The sequence below is a fragment of the Amborella trichopoda genome, chromosome 1 (assembly GCF_054954075.1).
Source record: "Amborella trichopoda isolate Santa Cruz 75 chromosome 1, AtrichopodaSantaCruz75HAP2 v2.0, whole genome shotgun sequence".
Taxonomy (NCBI): Eukaryota; Viridiplantae; Streptophyta; class Magnoliopsida; order Amborellales; family Amborellaceae; genus Amborella; species Amborella trichopoda.
In genome coordinates, this window is record NC_142336.1 from 7866941 (window position 1) to 7886618 (window position 19678).

Here is a 19678-nt window from a genome sequence, read left to right on the forward strand (position 1 = left end):
CATATTGAAAAAATATTGACAAAATAAAACAAAAAAGATATATTTGACACAATATATAATGGAAACACATTCATAATAAGATATTATCTCATATAAATTACCTCTCAACAATGAACGGAGGTGGTTATTTTTTGCATTTTTGACGAAGATACTTTTTTACTTTTATTATCTTTCTTTCTTTTACTGCATGTCTTGCATGCTCTATGCCAAATATTTTAATATATATCTGCACTGATTATTGAAAAAAATTAAAAGCAAAGCAAAACAGAGATATTATAGTTTCCATAACATCTCACATAAACACAAAAATATTATTATAATTCTATTTATGGAATTAATAATTTATAATATTTTTTGGTGTTAAATATAATTCTTATTAGATACAAGATTTAATAGAATAAAATATTCATTAATTCCATTTTTGGTTTTCATGATGTTTATTAAATAATTCTTATTAAAAGTACATCACTTATTAATAGGAATTATATTTATGGTAATTAGATCCTAATAAACGTTACTAAATAATAGTAAATTTGTATATAATCCATTTATAGAAAGGGTAAATTCGAAAACTAAACAAATAAAAGAAATTTACTTTGTGCAAAATAATTATTTTTTACTAGTATATTATAATTTCAATTATATTATTTACCAACATATGCATCTTGGAAATTGAGTTCTATCTCACCGTCCAAAAATTAGATAAACTCTAGGTCAATCTTGAAACTTTATGTTTTGAAGCAGTTATAGAATCGGATTTGGTTTCGCCCTATTTGAGGTCGATCTGGATTGAAGGAGTCTAAATATACTTGGGTTTGGCTTTTACCCCCATCGCCTAATTTTACAGTATGCTCCCTCGAGAACAGGGAGTTGACTTGATGGTTCTTGAACCCTTCTCTCTTGAACCGCACGGTCCTTAAAATAGATAATTGGTTTTCCTAAGCCTTGTACGTTTTCCAACCCTTTCATCTTATGTTGAACCACACAATCTTTCTAGAAACCTTGCCTGCCCCGGGCAATATCATAGAGGCCGTTTGAGCCGGCCTGGCCCTAGGCACTACGTGGTGCGAATCTGCCTTGGCCTGATTTGTCATGGGCAAGCCACGGTCCTTGGCCTAGGCCAGCCCGGCCCAGACAAAATCCTCCGACAAGCTTTTGTGAGCTAGGAGCTTTAAGAAATTTGTTAGGTGAAATACGGGCAAAAGATACCACGATTTCAGAAAATCAATGGCTCAAGCCTTTTTTGTTTTCGGGCATGCTGGAGCACTATCTTGATACGATATTTAGCCCCCTTCAATACTGTATTTGATGTGTATAAGAATATAGAAATCAGAGAGATCTCTTTGGTGTTTCTAAGCTCTATGAACCCAGTTTGGAACTCACGCACTAGACAGTAAAGTCTTGATATTTTAAAGAAAGAAACAGACAAAATCGAGTAGAGAAAGAGAGGTTAGCCCACTGGTTTTGCTCCTTGGAATTGCAGAGAAATGTGTGTTGTTTAGAGGCTATAAAAAAATATGTTCTAAGGATGGTTTGTATACCTAGAAATATATTGTCTGTGAAATATATTACTGGTGTAATATATTACTCCGCAATACATTACATGCAAATGAATTGTTACTGTTTTGGTAGTATTTAGATACAACTTGGAAAATACATTGCTTTTACTTGACACAGTTTAATCACTTTAAAGTCACTTTAAAGTTGCTCTTACTGGACATAGTGATTTAATATGGAATTGTTTACAAAGAGATCATTTACCTTTTGTACATACAATCATTATTGTCCTTTAAATTTCAAAATACGTGGTTGTACTAGTGTCATTTAATAAATACAAAATTTTAAAAAAAATTCACTTCATAACTCATCTCAAGCCATCCAATTTGACATCTAATATTTGAAAATTATGATCTCCATTCACAAAAGATAAATGGTCTCTTTGTAGACGTTTATATTTAATATTGAAATGCATATGTATAGATAGTATGACTATACCATGCTTGTCATGCCTCAAAGAATAAAAACATAATAGTGTGAATTAATATAAGTCATAAACATTGCATAAACTGTTTTAGTCACAACTTTTAAATATCATTAATTTGTAGTTTAAATAGTAAATGGTGATGTATTTTTTAAAAAATTATTGTGAAATGGTAAAGTATTTTAAAAATTAGGTTGAGATATTGGAGGAGTTCAATGTGAAAAAACCAAAAATACAATTAATATATTGTAAGTAATTTATCACTTCTTTATCTGTATCTCAACCCTAATCCCAAAAAATCCTTTTTTTTTCGAAAGAGTAATCATTATAATTTAAAGAAAATAAAATTTATCACGTTTTTATCTCGATCTAAACCCTAATCCCAAAAATATCAATTTTTTTTAAAAAAATTAGTAATCATTATAATTTATCACTTTGGATTGATGAAAAAAATTAAAAACAACACAGAACGAACCTAAAATTGCATCAAGGGCTTGAAAGGTGATGACATAATAATATGAGAGCTGATGCCTTCAGGGCTACAACCAAAATTGGAGATAGAGAGATATAGAAATGGATGTACATAGGAGAATGTAGAAATGGATATGCGATGTGCAAACACTTATAAGTGGAGTTTAAAGAGATAAAGTAGAAATGAATGTGCAAACACTTATTTGTGGAGTTTAGAGAGAGAAAATGGATGTGCGCAAGAGAGTGTAGAAATGGATGTACGCAGGATGTGCAAACACTTATAAGTGAAGTTTCGAGAGAGAAAGTAGAAATGAATATGCAAACACTTATAAGTAGAGTTTAGAGAGAGAAAGTAGAAATGGATGTACACAGGAGAGAGGGAGAATGACAGTAACGCCTGATAGATTTCATGGGAAAATCTTAAGTAATTTATTTATAATAGCTTTTCAGGTACCCAAACGGCCCCTAACTGTCTCATTTATATAGGTGTGATTACTTACATCACTAGGAGCTACAAGTTACATGCACTTGGTCATTCGTATTTTGGGAAAATCTTGTGTGATTTATTTGTGTGATTACATGCATCACTAGGAGCTACAAGTTACATGTACTTGCTCGAGCTACAAGTTACGTGCACTTGCTCGAGCTACAAGTAAGCTACAAGTTACATGCACTTGCTCGAGCTACAAGTTATATGCACTTGCTCATTCGTATTTTGGGCACTTGCTAGAGCTACAAGTTACATGCACTTGCTCATTCGTATTTTAGGCACTTGCTCGAGCTACAAGTTACATGCACTTATTCATTCGTATTTTGGGCACTCGCTCGAGCTACAAGTTACATGCACTTGCTCGAGTTAGAGCTCATTCGTATTTTGGGGAAATCTTGTATAATTTATTCGTGTGATTACATGTATCACTAGGACCTACAAGTTACATGCACTTGCTCGAGCTATAAGTTACATGTACTTGCTCGAGCTACAAGGTTACATGCACTGCTACAATTTATATGCACTTGCTCATTCGTATTTTGTGGAAATCTTGTGTAATTTATTCTTGTGGTTACATGCATCACTAGGAGCTACAAGTTACATGCACTTGCTCGAGCTACAAGTTATATGTATCTGCTCGAGCTATAAGGTTATATGCACTTGCTCGAGCTACAAGTTACGTGCAATTGCTCGAGCTATAAGTTACATGCACTTGCTCATTCGTATTTTAAGGAAATCTTGTGTAATTTATTTGTAATAGACTTAACGTCTCATTTATATAGGTGTGATTACATACATCACTAGGAGCTACAAGTTACATGCATTTGCTCGAGCTATAAGTTATATGCACTTGCTCATTCGTATTTTGGGGAAATCACGTATAATTTATTCGTGTGATTACATGCATCACTACATTCGTATTTTGGGGAAATCACGTATAATTTATTCATGTGATTACATGCATCACTAGGAGCTACAAGTTACATGCACTTGCTCGGGCTACAAGTTACATGCACTTGCTCGAGCTACAAGTGAGCTACAAGTTACATGCACTTGCTCATTCGTATTTTGAGCACTTGCTCGAGCTACAAGTTACATTCGTATTTTGGGCATTTGCTTGAGCTACAAGTTACATGCACTTGCTCGAGCTACAACTCATTCGTATTTAGGGAAAATCTTTTGTAATTTCTTTGCGTGATTACATGCATCACTAGGAGCTACAAGTTTCATGCACTTGCTCAAGCACCAAGGAAAATTACAGAGTAAGACATCTTCGCCTAAACTCAAGAGTTCTTCAAGCCATGTCTATATTCCTCAAAGTCCACTTTTATCCAATTCTATGGACCACGAGTCCTTTCTAGTCGAGTATATGAAGAACTTACTCGAGGTCAAGGCTTTCTTGAGGCGTGCTACCCCGCCTAAGGTATCTAGTCGTCAGTCAGGTCAGAGTCAAAGGACTTCTTTAGCCCTTGAACAACAAAGTCATGTGAATTTTACCCCGTCGGTGAGCCGGCACTGCCAATCTAATTGTCCTCCACCTTTCATAGAACTGGCTTGACCATGGGATCGTCCATCCCACAGTCAGTCCAGACCAGACCATCCTCAAGTCATGTATAATCACCCACAGATACAGCCTTTTCAGGCAGCCCCACTCCCACACCATCAATCATAGGTGGCCTATTCAGCTCTAGTTCCAACTCAGTATTCACCGAGTTAGGAATACCTATCGGCTTCATACCCTTCGACTGTAACTCTGGCCTCCAGTCATCCTAACCCAGGATATCATGTCATCCAGGACCCTATGTCTGTACCACCTTTCTATCCGGTTCAACCATCTCGCAGGTCCAGCCTACCTCTAATCCAGCGCAGCCCATATCAGCTGCATCTCCTGCACCACAAATTGTGCCATCAGTTTTGGAGAACCAACATACCTCTGAGGTTAAACCCCTAGGTCACTTGAACTCGCTCACTTGCAAGGTGAATTATCCACATTTAAAGAGACCATGGCTAAGATCGGAGTTCTAAATATCTTTCTTCTAAGATCTTATGTTAAGGCTGTTCTTGGGGATGTCGAACCTCTTCCTCCGGGTTTTGCATTCCCTTAGTTCAAAAACAAGTTCAACGGAAAAGATGATCCTGAAAATCACGTCACTGCTTACTTGTTAACTGTTCCAGAACTTGAAAAGAATCCGCGTCGTCTCAAGACCATATTTCAGTACACCCTATCCGGACAACCCTTGACGTGGTTTTGAGATGAAGTCTAAAAATCCTGAACAGATTTCGAATGAGTTGTTTCAACTTTTTGTTGAACAATATCGCGGGACCAGAGAGAGACCAATGACCTCGGAGAATTGGTCTCCACCTGACAAAATCATGATGAGTTGTTCACAGACTTTGTCCAAAGATTTAGAGAGGCTGCATCAAAAGTCATTAATTGCATGCTTTCTGAAGCCTCTAAGATCAATATAGTTATAGAGAATGCTTCCCTTGAGTATAAATTCTACCTCAGTAAAAACATTCGGCCTTTTTCTTTTGACTCAATATTAGAAATTCTACCCGAGATTGGTCACCAGTGTTGCTAGGGCAAGAGCCCGATGAAACCATGCTAAGGCACGAGCCAGATGAAATCATGATAGACCAAAAGCTCGACTACAATGAAGAACTACAATGAAGATTCATTTGAATGTAACTCTGAAGAGATAACAATTGAACAATGTGAAGCCGGTCCCAAGTTAGAAACATCACTAGAATTATTTAAGGACATAGATGGGGCTTACTCAATGCAAACCCAAGTAATATCAGATGATACGACTGATGAAGATGAAGGAGTACTAGCTGGTATTAACCTGATAAAGATCGACGAGTCGAATTCCATGCTCAAGCCTGAAAATCATCCAATATGGCTTTGGGGCACAGGAAGAAACCGCTCTAAAAATAAAGACCGAAATGGTAGAGTGATGTATTGTACCAAAGAATTTCAGAAACCGAATGATGAGAATTTCCTTAGGTCAGGATCTATTCCATGGGCTCCTATAGAATTAGAGAAGTCTGACCCACAAAAGGAGGAAACAATCCTAACCGTCCTAATAAAAGTTGAAAATATGAAGACACAAATGGATCAAATTATCCACCCTATAGAAAAATTACCAGATGAGTGTGAGTACACTCAAAACCTTGTGGCTAAGGAATTTCACAAAGAAAATGCCAAAGATTGCCTTAGCACAAGGACCACGATCCAAGAGAGAATGAAAGAGTGAACTTCCCCACAAGAAGTTCTAATTGAAATGGAAGGAACAAACGTGCGGAAGGCTCAAGACACCCCTATCCTAGATAGCAGAGCAGGGGCAGGTGACCCAAATCCTAAGGCTATGGATTCTCAAATTCCAGATGAGGAGAATAACTGCAGTCAGAATTCCGAAACTCAAGAAAAAGGGAAAAATTCAAGAGAAATCTTGATACCGATTGAAGATACAAGTTCACAGAAAATTCAAGACATCCATGTGATACATGTTACCACAAATGTAAATGACCCAATCAATCCCATTTTTCAAATAGATGCAGTCGGTGACCCACATGAGGCACAAGTCATCCATGAGTTCAATCAAGATCTCGAAGTTAGGGGTTATCAAGACTACATTAGTGATGAATGTCTTAATCTTAAAGGTACAATTCAAGAAGATAGAAATGGATCAAGCCTAGAGGATTTAGTTGAACTATCCCCTAATGTAAACCCAAAAGAAAATTCATTCCCTCAAGAATGGATGAAAGAATTTGAACTTCTAGAGATCTTAAGAGGCCCATCTGGACCACCTCCACTTGACTTATTGGTTGGCCCACCTATTTGGGATGAAGAGCTGAGCCTAGAGCATTCAATTACACAAATATCTAAGATTGATCTAGCAATCAACACTTAAGAAACGAGGGATCCAAATTTCGTCATTTATGAATATCTAATATCTCTACAAAAGTTAAGAGAAATCAAACCCCTAGGAGTTCTAAGGGAACCACCTGGGCCACTTTCACAGGGTTTTCTGAATAACTCGCCTATATGGGATGAAGAACCAGACATTGAAGATCAAATCATGTTATTCTTTTAAGGGAAAGGATCTATAGAAAAAGACCCTACAGGGGCAGCCCCTCCAAACCACTTGATAAGGGGACCCTCACTTGATGATGGAAATAAAGCAGAGGCAATCGGCGAGATCCACATCTTATCTCACAACTCTTGACATGCCTTGAGGCGGTATACTCCTCCAGAGCAACATGAAGTTACAAATGAAAAAGATTACCAAAAAAACATGGGGTGATCACTTACTCATCCCTTTCAAAAAAGCCAAGTGGGGCATCTACGCTCTGCTTAGGCATTCTACTCCGTGGTATTGACAACCTAAGGAATTGAAAAAACAAAAAAGAATAAATGAATAAAAAAGAAAAAAGAAAAAAAAAAGCTTAGCCAACCCAATAAGAGATTGAAAGACTAGGAAGCTGAGAGTGACTTCGAATATGAAGATCAAGGCTCGAATGAAGCAATTCAAAGAAGAATGACTCTATAAGAATTCGACAACCACTGTCAATGAATTATCAGATATCAACTAAGGGTACTGAAAATTTAAGGATAACCAAGACTAGGACTTCCCTGCCACTTGGAAGAAGGAATAATGATTGAGTTCTCATATGTTTTCTAGGACAAGATACCCAATAAAAAAAAATCCACTGACTCTTCTTCTTCCCCTCCTCTTTCTTCATCTTCTTCCAAAAGACAAACAAAAAAAAAATAATCCATCGGGATCAAAAAAAGAAGAAGAAAGAATATCAAGCGTTGGAAAAAAGGCCACACCCGAAAGGAACCCTGACGGTGATAAAAAAAAAGAAAAAAGAAATATGCCAGGTTGAAAATCCGAAAAGAATCCCTAGTGTTGAAAAAAGGCTACCGGGCTGAACAATCGAAAGAGACCCTGAGGCGACAGAAAAATAAAACTTCTCTATCTTTTTATTTGTTCTCCAAAACTTAATGCGGCCCCCATGATTTACAACTTTCACGTGGTCAAATTCGATGATTGCTTTGATTCAAAATCTTTTTCTTTCTTTTTTTGGATGTCCATTAGATAGCGCAGCAAAGGTCCCAAGGTACAATGGTACAAGAGTAAGATACATTAGTACAAGATTTTGACTCAAAATCTATGTTTTTAATGTGTGATAATTGCCTAAATCACAAGAAATACAATAATCCCATTTTATGGAGAATTAATTGAAAAATTAATGTGTCGTGGCTTTAGTGAATCACCAATCAATTGCCCATTATCCAACATTAGTCTCCATGACAACGAGATGGTGTTTGACTTCAATTATAATTTTGGAATTGGAAAATGATCCATTGAACCACGATTGTCTCAGAGTCTGGATAAGTTTAACTCTCCCCTGCATTAATATGTAGGAAAAAGTTTATGCAAGGTGTCAACTCAAAAATTCAATGGAAATGTTTTGATACTATGGATCCCCAATTGATCATCTCAACTATGAATTGTATTGCTATAAATAAATAAAAGGTACGGTTTCTATAAGGTTGCAACCTTAAACAATCCAATTAAAGCGCACCTTAAAATTTTATCTTAATATGTAATTTTTTTGTAAAAAATTCTTAGTATTATCTTAAAATTTATTTTATACCTAATTAGAAAATCTTAAATTCTAGAAATAGTTAAAATTAAATAGATCTATATATATATGAAAATCTTGAAAATGGATGGTCTAGATAATGTGTTGCAAGATGCACTATTTTTGAGACTCAAAAAGTTTTTTTTTTTTTATATTCATACATCTCGATGTTGAGATGATCAATTAGAGTGTTTTTTCAACATTAAAACAACATTTTAGATAGATTTTTGAGGTGCATCTGTGATTCTACATTTTAAGGTTGCAACCTTATATAAACGTTCCCCTAAATAAATAAACAATTCAACTATTAAAAGTATTGTATCGTTTACAAATGGATGTGGCTTGTATAAGGCTGAGGCTCTAAACAATCTAGGTAAGTCGCACTTTCAAATAGTGCCAAAAGATATTGTTTTAGAACCACATATCTTTGTGATGGTCTGAAAAATTATTTTCATATCTAATTATACACCTAAAAAATAGTATAGGTCAAGCATATCTATAAACACTTGAAATTCTTGTAAATGGATAGTCTAGATAATGCATTACAAGATGCACTATTTCTAAGATTTGAAATCATTTTTTTTTTCTAATGTCCATGTATGTAAAGGTCGAGATGATTAGATTTAAGGATTTTTTGGCATCAAAACAACTTCTAATGATTTTTGAGATGCGCCTTCATTTGAATATTTAGGGCATCAACATTATATAAACTTTTTCCTTTGCAAACTATCTATTCATGTGGAAAGATAATTTTTAGGCCATCGTAAGAGTTTTTGACACTAGAACTACCTCTTGTAGCTAAGTTTAAAAGTGAACTTTAGTTTGATTCTTGAAAGGCGCACGTTTATATATAAACCGCACCCTGATTTGAGCGGTTGACTTTCTACATAAGAATGGATAATTAAAAATAAGCTAAAAACAATGTCACATATAAAAAAACACTTAACAAGATCAACTACAGCTAGCATGTGATATGATTTCATGCGACTTCTAGTTTGGCCGACTTATATGTTAAGGAAGTATAAAATAAGATCATTTGTTTTTGGTATCAGTTGCATAAAAGAGTGTTGGTGCGAACCATCAACAAAGTTTAAAATTTGAGAAAGTTTTCCTCCCCTAATCATTTGATTCCACATCTAATAGCTAAGAGCGATTGAACATAAATAAAAATACAATCCATCTAAACTGCATCTTAGTATACATAATCCCATACTCATATATGTGAATACCCATGTAAAGGTTCTCCCTCCGGTTAACAAATCGAAGAAGTTTATATAAGGTGTCAGTAGCTAAAAAATCCACCCGAAAAAGTTGTTTCGACATTAAGAACCTTATACTTGATCATCTTAACCTTGAGATATATGAATACGAACAAAAACAAAAGATTTCAATTCAAAAACCCAATACATCTTGTAACATATTATCTAGACCATACATTTTCAAAAAAATTAAGTGTTTATAAATGTACTTGATGTACATTATTTGTGGAGTATTAACATTTATAATTAGGGATGAAAAATACATTTTAGGCCATCTTAAGGTTTCCAAATTATATCTTTTGATTAGATTTAGAAGTGCACATTACTTTGATTGTTTAAGAATAATACCTTGATGTCAATATTTTTTTATTTTTGTTTTTTCATAACATGTAATTTTGGTGTAAAAAAATATTTGGATTATCTGAAAATCTATTTTCATCTCTATTTATAAAATTTTAAAGTCCAAAAATAGTTAAAATTAAGTAGATCCATAAACATATGAAAAATCTTGAAATTGGACATTCTAGATAATGTGTTGCAAGATGCACTACTTTGGGGACTCAAATTTTTTTTTCCTTTTTTTTCATATTCATACATCTCGATGTCGAGATGATCAAGAGGGTTTTTCCGCATTAAAACAACCTTTTCCAATGAATTTTTTAGGTGAAACCTTATATAAACTTTTTCCTTAATTTTCTTTTTAAAAAAATATCATATTTGAGTTCTCCAACACTTAGAACTCACCTCTAGAAATAGGATGAGCTCCTCTCTATCTTGGGACATTATTTTTTCAAGCAATAACGGAGTCGGACTTAATTTATTTTTTCCTTTTTTGAGGTAAGGATCCAGGGTGAAGATATCACATCCAAAAAATTTGGAGTCTTAAAAATACCCTTAAAATAGATTTTACCCAAGCGATAAATGTTCAATATGCTTTCGCAAAAGCTCTCGGATCTCTATGTTACACAACAATTTTTGAAATGTGATTGAAAATTGCAGATCAAACTTAGAATCATCAGAGCCAGACTAAGTTTATACCTTATGGAATTCCAGTTCCAAACACCCCACGATCACCTGGATTCTTGTGTTTCTTAATTTTCTTCAAGAATTTTGCTAAATATAGCTTGACAATCAAAACATTTTTAGATTCACGATTCGTATTCGACAAATGCGAGCCAAACCCTAGAAAGTCCAGCGTGATTTCGATTTTCGAAAATCTCCAAATCTTTTCTTCTTTTCTTTTAGAATGTTAACAGTGGAGCAAAGTTCCTAAGGTACAATGGTACAAGAGTAAGATACATTAGTACAAGATTGACTCCAAATCTATGTTTTAATGCCTGATAATTGCCTAAATCACAAGATGCATGTATAGGAATCACATTTTATGGAGAACTAATTGAAAAATAGATGGGTCGTGGCTTTAGTCAATCACCATTCAATTTCTCATTATCCAAAACTAGCCTCCATGACAAAGAGATGCTGTTTGCCATCTGTACTTTGGGAAATGATCCGCTGAACCACGATTCTCTGAGGGTCTACATAAGTTTAACTCTCCCCTGCACTAATATGTAGGAAAAAGTTTTAGGACAGAGTTTCCACGAATCCAAGTAGAAATGAGTCACCTCTTAAAAATTTATTTTTGAGATGGATTTTTGTACTTAATTTTTAAGAACATGTAATCTCTAACATGGAGATCATGAATATGAAAAAATAAATAAATTTTGAAAATTAGAAATGATAATTATATTAAAAAAATATTTGAACTGTTAGTTTCAATTGTTTTTAGATGGACCGCCTATTTGTATCCATCTTTAAGATGGATGCTCTATACTTGAGACCGCATATTGTAAACATGCGGTCTGGTCCGCAGGAAACAATTTTTCAAAAGTTTATACAAGGCGTCAACTTTAAATATAGTAGAAATGAGGCGCACCTCAAATATTCATCGAAAATCTTGTTTTCATGCATGTTGTGAAATCCCCAATTGAACATCTCGACTATGAATTGTATGACCATGAAAAAAAAAACATTTTAAATCTTAAAAGTTAGTATAACTTTTACAAATGTGTGTAGTTTGTATAAGGTTGAGGCTGTAAACAATCAAAATAAGGCGCACTGTCACACCCGAAGAATTTACAATACTGTTATTCCTGAGATGTGACAGTCAAAACATATATACATCTCTTGATAGGACAAATTTACAGTGGAGAATTCTTACAAAGTAACAAAAGAAAGCTTAGGCACAACTACAATATCTTCCAAAATTGATCCTGACGAGCACTCAAAATGAAACCGTAGTTATCCTAAAAAATGTTTACCATAGTTTGATGAGTTTGGCTACTCAGTAAGTGATCATCATAATCCTAAAAATAATCATCGATGAAAGATATAAACAAACTTTCAAAATGGAGGTAAATTAAAAACAATGCGAGCACAAGCATTTATATATAACAATTTCACTCTCAGAAATGCACAATTAAATATAATCCAAATGATTGAAGTGTAGATAACATTTTAATGGCAGTACATAATTCAAAAGATTCTACAAAATTACCCTACTGGTGTCCCAAGTAGGTCACCTATATACCCCATCAGCGTCCTGATGGGTCCACTTAATTTCTATCGGCATCCCAGATAGGTCCACTTAATCCCTGCAGGTCCACTTATACGTCACAGGCGTACCGGATAAGTCCACTTAATCCCTACCGGCGTCCCGGATAGATCCACTTATACCTCACCGGCGAACCGGATGAGTCCACTTGCATACTTAAAGTATTTCTAAATCTCTTTAAACATTCGAAAGCAGCAATATCATGTACTCAATATATCACTAAAATCATTAATATGAATTTCACTTAAACCATTAATAACATTTCAAAATAATCAATCAAATATTTCGGGCTCAAATTTAGAAAGGTAGCAGTTCGTAAAGACATTCTAGCATAAATGCCAATTTAATATGTATAGAAAAACCCTTATAGAATTTCAAGAATACGGAATTATCACAATTTATGAGATGTCAATTTGCAATTAAACATTTCACAACAATGCTATAATCAATTGCAAATATATCAATTTTCAAATAATAAGGCAGTCATTGCACGTGAAATTTACAATGTCTAAATATTCAAAAACAGTAGAAAGAAATGTTACAATTTTACTAACAACAAAAATATCACATTTATTTCTAATAATTTTATATCTGAAATTTTCTAACAGAATAAATAAATAAATTTTTTTCTAAGAATTTACAGCATTTAAAATTTCTAATATTATAATTTTATTAAAAAGATTATTTTTTCAAAATAATGAGGTCACTTGCGCATAAAATTTATCGCGCCTAAAATTCATGATAATAAGCAGAAATAATTATTTCATTTCATTTTTTTTAAAAAGAACGGATTATTTTTCAAGATAATGAAGTCACTTACCTAAAATATTTGAGAGGGACCTTCCAATGAAAATTCAGCTAGAGAGAGAGATCTAAAAATTTTCTAGGGTGGGAGTCATCGCCTCTCGTATTTAAATTCTTAGGATACTATATTATATTCTTTTATTAAGTTACACCTCACACATGATGTGTAACCGTTAGGACGTGGGCTTTAAGCCAAAAGCTTTTGGAAATAGTGATGGTCCCTAAGAACCATCATGCTCATACGAACCATCACTTATTAAAAGTTTCCTCTTTTTATTTTTTTATTTTTTTATTTTTTTTAATTTTTATATTTTATTTTTTATTTTTTTTAGAATTTTAGAATTATTACATTCTTCCCCCCTTAAAAAATTTAGTCCTCTAAATTTATGTACCTGATTATTGAAAAAGATAAAGATATTTTTCTCTGATATCGTCTTCTCGTTCCCAAGTCGACTCTTCTCTTGAATGGTATTGCCATAATATACGGACCAAATGAATCTCCTTGTTGCGCAACACTTGCACCCTTCTATCTAGCATCAAAATTGTTTGCTTAATGAAGGATAGGTCCTTCTTGATCGGTAAAGGTTCATATTTCAAGATATGGGATGGGTCAGGTTGATATTTTCGTAGTGACGATACATGAAAGACATTATGGACGTTTGCCAATTCGGGTGGTAAGACAAGTCTATAAGCGACACCTCCGATTTTTTCCAGGATTTCAAATGGTCCGATGTAATGTGGGCTGAGCTTTCCTTTCTTGCCGAATCTCATAATGCCTTTTATTGGTGAGATCTTTAGGAAAACTCGATCACCTTCCTTAAATTCAAGATCTCTCCTTCGGTTATCGACATAACTCTTTTACCGACTCTGAGCTGTCCTGAGTCTTTCTCGAATTAAAGCTATATTATATGTGGTTACCTGGACAATTTTTAGCCCCAAAAACTTCATTTCACCAACCTTGTCCCAACAGATGGGTGACCTGCACTTCCTGCCATACAAGACTTCATATGGTGCCATTTGCATATGGCTTAGAAGCTATTATTATAAGCAAACTCAATCAGGGGTAAATGGTCATCCCAGCTTCCTATAAAGTCAATGACACAGACCCTCAGCATATCTTTCAAAGTTTGGATGGTCCTCTCCGATTGTCCATCAGTTTGGGGATGAAAGGTAGCGCTAAAGGTGAGTCTCGTCCCCATGGCTGACTGTAGCCTAGCCCAAAATTTAGAAGTAAATCGAATATCCATGTCCGATACAATACTGACTAGAACTCCATGCAACCGCACTATTTCCTTAATGTACAACTGGGCCAGTCGATCTAAAGTGTACATTATACGAATTGGTAGAAAATGGGCAGCTTTGATCAGCCGGTCTATAATGACCCAAATGCTATCATGTCCTGAATTTGTTCTAGGTAAGCTAGAGATAAAATCTATAGAGATGTGCTCCCACTTCCACTCTGGCACGGGTAAAGGCTGCAACAACCCAGCAGGCCTTTGATGCTCAGCTTTTACTTGCTGGCATGTTAGTCACTTAGACACAAATAGTGCCACCTCTTTCTTCATATTATTCTACCAAAAGGTTTTCTTTAGGTCCTGATACATTTTAATACTTCCAGGATGTATCGTATAACGAGAGTGATGTGCTTCTTCCAATATAGTTTTCTTCACACTCTCATCATTCGGGACACAAATCCGACCTTTGAATCGTAGCAAATCCTCATTACATATAGAGAATTCGTCTCTCTTTCCTTGCTTCACCTCTTCTACAATTGTTATAAGCTGAGGATCTTTCTTTTGTGCCAATCGAATCTGTTGGATTAATTGGGGTTCTGCCTTAATGTTGGCAATCATACTTACCACACCATTAAGCCGAATGCCAATCTACTATTTCCTTTAACAATCTCATTTCTTGGATTATTAGATGAGCTAAGACTCCCGTAGATTTTCTACTTGGAGCGTCGGCCACAACGTTAGCTTTTCCTGAATGATAATGGATTGTACAATCACAATCTTTTAAGAAATTTATCCATCTTATCTGCCGCATATTTAAATCTTTCTGAGAGAAGAGGTATTTCAAGCTCTTGTGATTTGTGTATATTTCGAATTGCTCACCATATAGATAATGCCTCCACATTTTCAAAGCGAATACTATTGGAGCCAAATCATGAATTGGATATTTTTTCTCATATTCTTTCAACTGTCTAGATACATTGCCACTACTTTCCCATATTGCATTAATACGCAGCCCAAGCCTTTATGTGAAGCATCACGATAAATCACAAATCCCCCACTCCCCTCAGGAATAGTCAAAATAGGTGCTGAAGTTAATCGAGCTTTTAGTTCTTGAAAACTCTCCTCACATTCACTTGTCCACTCAAATTTGACAATTTTCTGTGTCAATCGAGTCAATAGGGTTGCGATTCGAGAAAATCCTTCTACAAATTTTTTGTAATATCCTGTCAATCCCAAAAAGCTTCGAACTTCAGTCACATTACTTGGTTGTTTCCAATTAACAACTGCTTCAACCTTTGAAGGATCAACTGATAGACCTTCCTTTGATATGACATGTCCTAAAAATGTTACTTGGTCAAGCCAAAATTCACATTTACTAAGTTTAGCATGCAATTTCTTTTCTCTTAATACTTGCAATACCATTCTTACATGCTGCTCATGTTCCTTCTGATTCTTGAAATAAATTAAAACATCATCGATGAATACCACAATAAATTTATCCAAAAAGGGCTTAAAGATCCGATTCATCAAATCTACAAATGCAGCCAGTGCATTGGTTAATCCAAAAGGCATGATTAAAAATTCATAATGCCCATACCTTGTTCTGAAAGCTGTCTTGGGAACATCTTCACTTTTAATCTTAAGCTGATAGTATACAGATCTAAGATCAATTTTTTAAAACACTTGTGATCCTTGTAATTAATCAAATAAATCATCAATTCTAGGTAATGGATATTTATTTTTCACTGTCACTTGGTTCAACTGTCTATAATCGATACACAATCTCATAGTCCCATCTTTCTTTTTAACAAACAATACCAGAGCACCCCAAGGTGACACACTGGGCCTGATAAAACCTTTATCTAATAATTCCTCTAATTGTTGTTTCAGTTCCTTAAGTTCTACAGGTGCCATTCTATAAGGTGCCTTAGAAATTGGGGCTACCCCTAGCAGTAATTCAATAGAGAATTAAATTTCCATGTCAGGCTGTAATCCTGGTAATTCTTCTAGGAAAACGTCCGGAAATTCTCGGATAACCGGAGTGGCATCCAAATTTATCTCTTCCTTCTTATCTTTTTAGATATAGGCAAGAAAGCCTTGACACCCTTTTTGAACAAGACGATTAGCTCGAATACAGGAGATTAAATATGATGGGGAGTCTTCTTTGATACCATTGAAGTAAAATACTGGTTAATTCGAAATACTAAAGGTAACCATTTTCTTGTAACAATCAATACTTGCATGGTATGCAGAAAGCCAATCCATGCCTAAGATTACATCAAAATCTTAAATTTCTAGGAGTATTAAATCAACCAACAGTTCATTTTCTTCTATTTTTATTACACATGATTTGTACACTATATTGGTGTCAATTGAATTTACCATCAGTGTGGCTACTTCTAGAATGTATTCTAATTGTTCTGGTTCTACCTTTAAGTGGTATGCAAAATGTGGTGACACAAATGAATGAGTAGATCCAGGATCAATCAAAACATGAGCTACTTTTTGGAACATAATAAAAGTACCTTGGATCACTGATTTTGAGGCCTGAACGTCTTGCTCGGTGATCGCAAATACTCTTCCTTTCATCTGAGGCTTTTGAGCTATCTCTCCCTGCTTTGGAAGTTGTTGTATCTGTAAGCTAGGACATTGTCTAATCTGGTGCCCCAATTTTCCACATTTAAAACAGGCAACGGTATTCCAATAACAAGGGCTGGATCCATGGTTTTTCCCACATTTTTTACATGGTTCTATTGAGCTTTGAAGTGGCAAGGGCCTTGGCTTCTTGTTTTCCCTTTCAAACTGTTGTCGATTAGATGGTGTGGGTCTAACATGACTTTTCTAATTTTTTGTCTTTTGATAATCTTCGAAATCTTTTTCAACAATTAGAGCTCGATCCACTATTTCAGCATAAGTTCTCAATTGTAAGACTGATATTCTGCTTCTAATAATTGGTCTGAGACCCCTTTCAAATTTCTTCACCTTTCTTGCCTCATTGTTAATCATATGTGGTGCAAACCTGGCCAATTGAATGAACTTAGCCTCGTACTGTGCTACTGTCCGGTTTCCTTGGATTAATTCCAGAAATTCCGTTTCTTTTTTGTCTCGAATAAAATCTGTGAAATACTTTTTATTAAATGCCTCTATAAATACTTCCCAAGTCAAGGGTTTATTTTCTTTGACCAATACTCATTTTGCCATTCGCCCCCAATGTTGTGCTTCTCCTTCTAACATAAAAACTGCCAAGGCCGCCTTCCTATTATCAGGACATTCCATTACTTCGAATATTTTCTCCAATTGCATAATCCATCCTTCGGCTTCCAATGGGTTTACAACACCCTTAAAAGAAGGTGGGTTCAATTTCTTAAATTGTTCAATATCACTCCCACCATTTCCCGTAACTGATTGTCTGGGTGGATTGTTGTTTTCCATCTGATGTTGCATTAAAGCAACCATATTTTTCAAGGCTTTGTGAATTCTTTTCATAATAGCTTCAGCTATTCTGGATCTTGACTTCGTCCCGATCTGTACACGCAAAAAATATTATTTTAAGTATATTCTTTTCAAATTTCAAAAGAATCTTAAACCTATTGCTCTGATACCATAATTGTCAAACCCCAAGAATTTACGATACTGTTATTCCTGAGATGTGACAGTCAAAACATATATACATCTCTTGATAGGACAAATTTACAGTGGAGAATTCTTACAAAGTAACAAAAGAAAGCTTAGGCACAGCTACAATATCTTCTAAAGTTGATCCTGACGAGCACTCAAAATGAAACCGCAGTTATCCTGAAAAATGTTTACCATAGTTTGATGAGTTTGGCTACTCAATAAGTGATCATCATAATCCTAAAAATAATCATCGATGAAAGATATAAACAAACTTTCAAAATGGACGTCAATTAAAAACAATGCGAGCACAAGCATTTATAGATAACAATTTCACTTTCAGAAATGCACAATTAAATATAATCCAAATGATTGAAATGCATATAACATTTTAACGGCAGTGCATAATTCAAAAGATTACACAAAATTACCCTACTGGCGTCCCAAGTAGGTCACCTATATACCCCATCAGCGTCCTGATGGGTCCACTTAACCTCTATCGGCATCCCAGATAGGTCCACTTATTCCCTGCAGGTCCACTTATACCTCACCGGCGTACCAAATGAGTCCACTTAATCCCTACCGGTGTCCCGGATAGGTCCACTTATACCTCACCGGCGAACCGGATGAGTCCACTTGCATACTTAAAGTATTTCTAAATCTCCTTAAACATTCGAAAGCAACAATATCATGTACTCAACATATCACTGAAATCATTAATATGAATTTCACTGAAACTATTAATAACAGTCACTTTCAATAACATTTCAAAATAATCAATCAAATATTTTGGGCTCAAATTTAGAAAGGTAGCAGTTCGTAAAGACATTCTAGCATAAATGCCAATTTAATATGTATAGAAAAACCCTTACAGAATTTCAAGAATACGGAATTATCACAATTTATGATATGTCAATTCGCAGTTAAACATTTCACAACAATGCTATAATCAATTGTAAATATATCAATTTTTAAATAATAAGGCAGTCATTGCACGTGAAATTTACAATGTCTAAATATTCAAAAACAGAAGAAAGAAATGTCACAATTTTTCTAATAGCAGAAATATCATATTTATTTTTAATAATTTTATTTCTAAAATTTTCTAACAAAATAAATAAATAAATTTATTTCTAAGAATTTACAGCATTTAAAATTTCTAATATTATAATTTTATTAAAAAGATTATTTTTCAAAATAATGAGGTCATTTGCGCATAAAATTTATCGCGCCTAAAATTCATGATAATAAGCAGAAGTAATTATTTCATTTCATTTTTTTTAAAAAAAATGGATTATTTTTCAAGATAATGAAGTCACTTACTTCAAATAGTACCAAAAGATGTTATTTCAATACCGAAAATCTTTGTAATGGCTTGAAAAATTATTTTATATCTAATTATAAAATTTCAATTTAAATTGGTAGTTTAAATTGTTTTTAGATGGACCGCCTATTTGCATCCATCTTTAAATGGATGCTTTATACTTGGGACCGCATATTGTAGAAGTGCGGTCTACCCTGCATGAAACAATTTTCAAAAAGTTTATACAAGGTGTC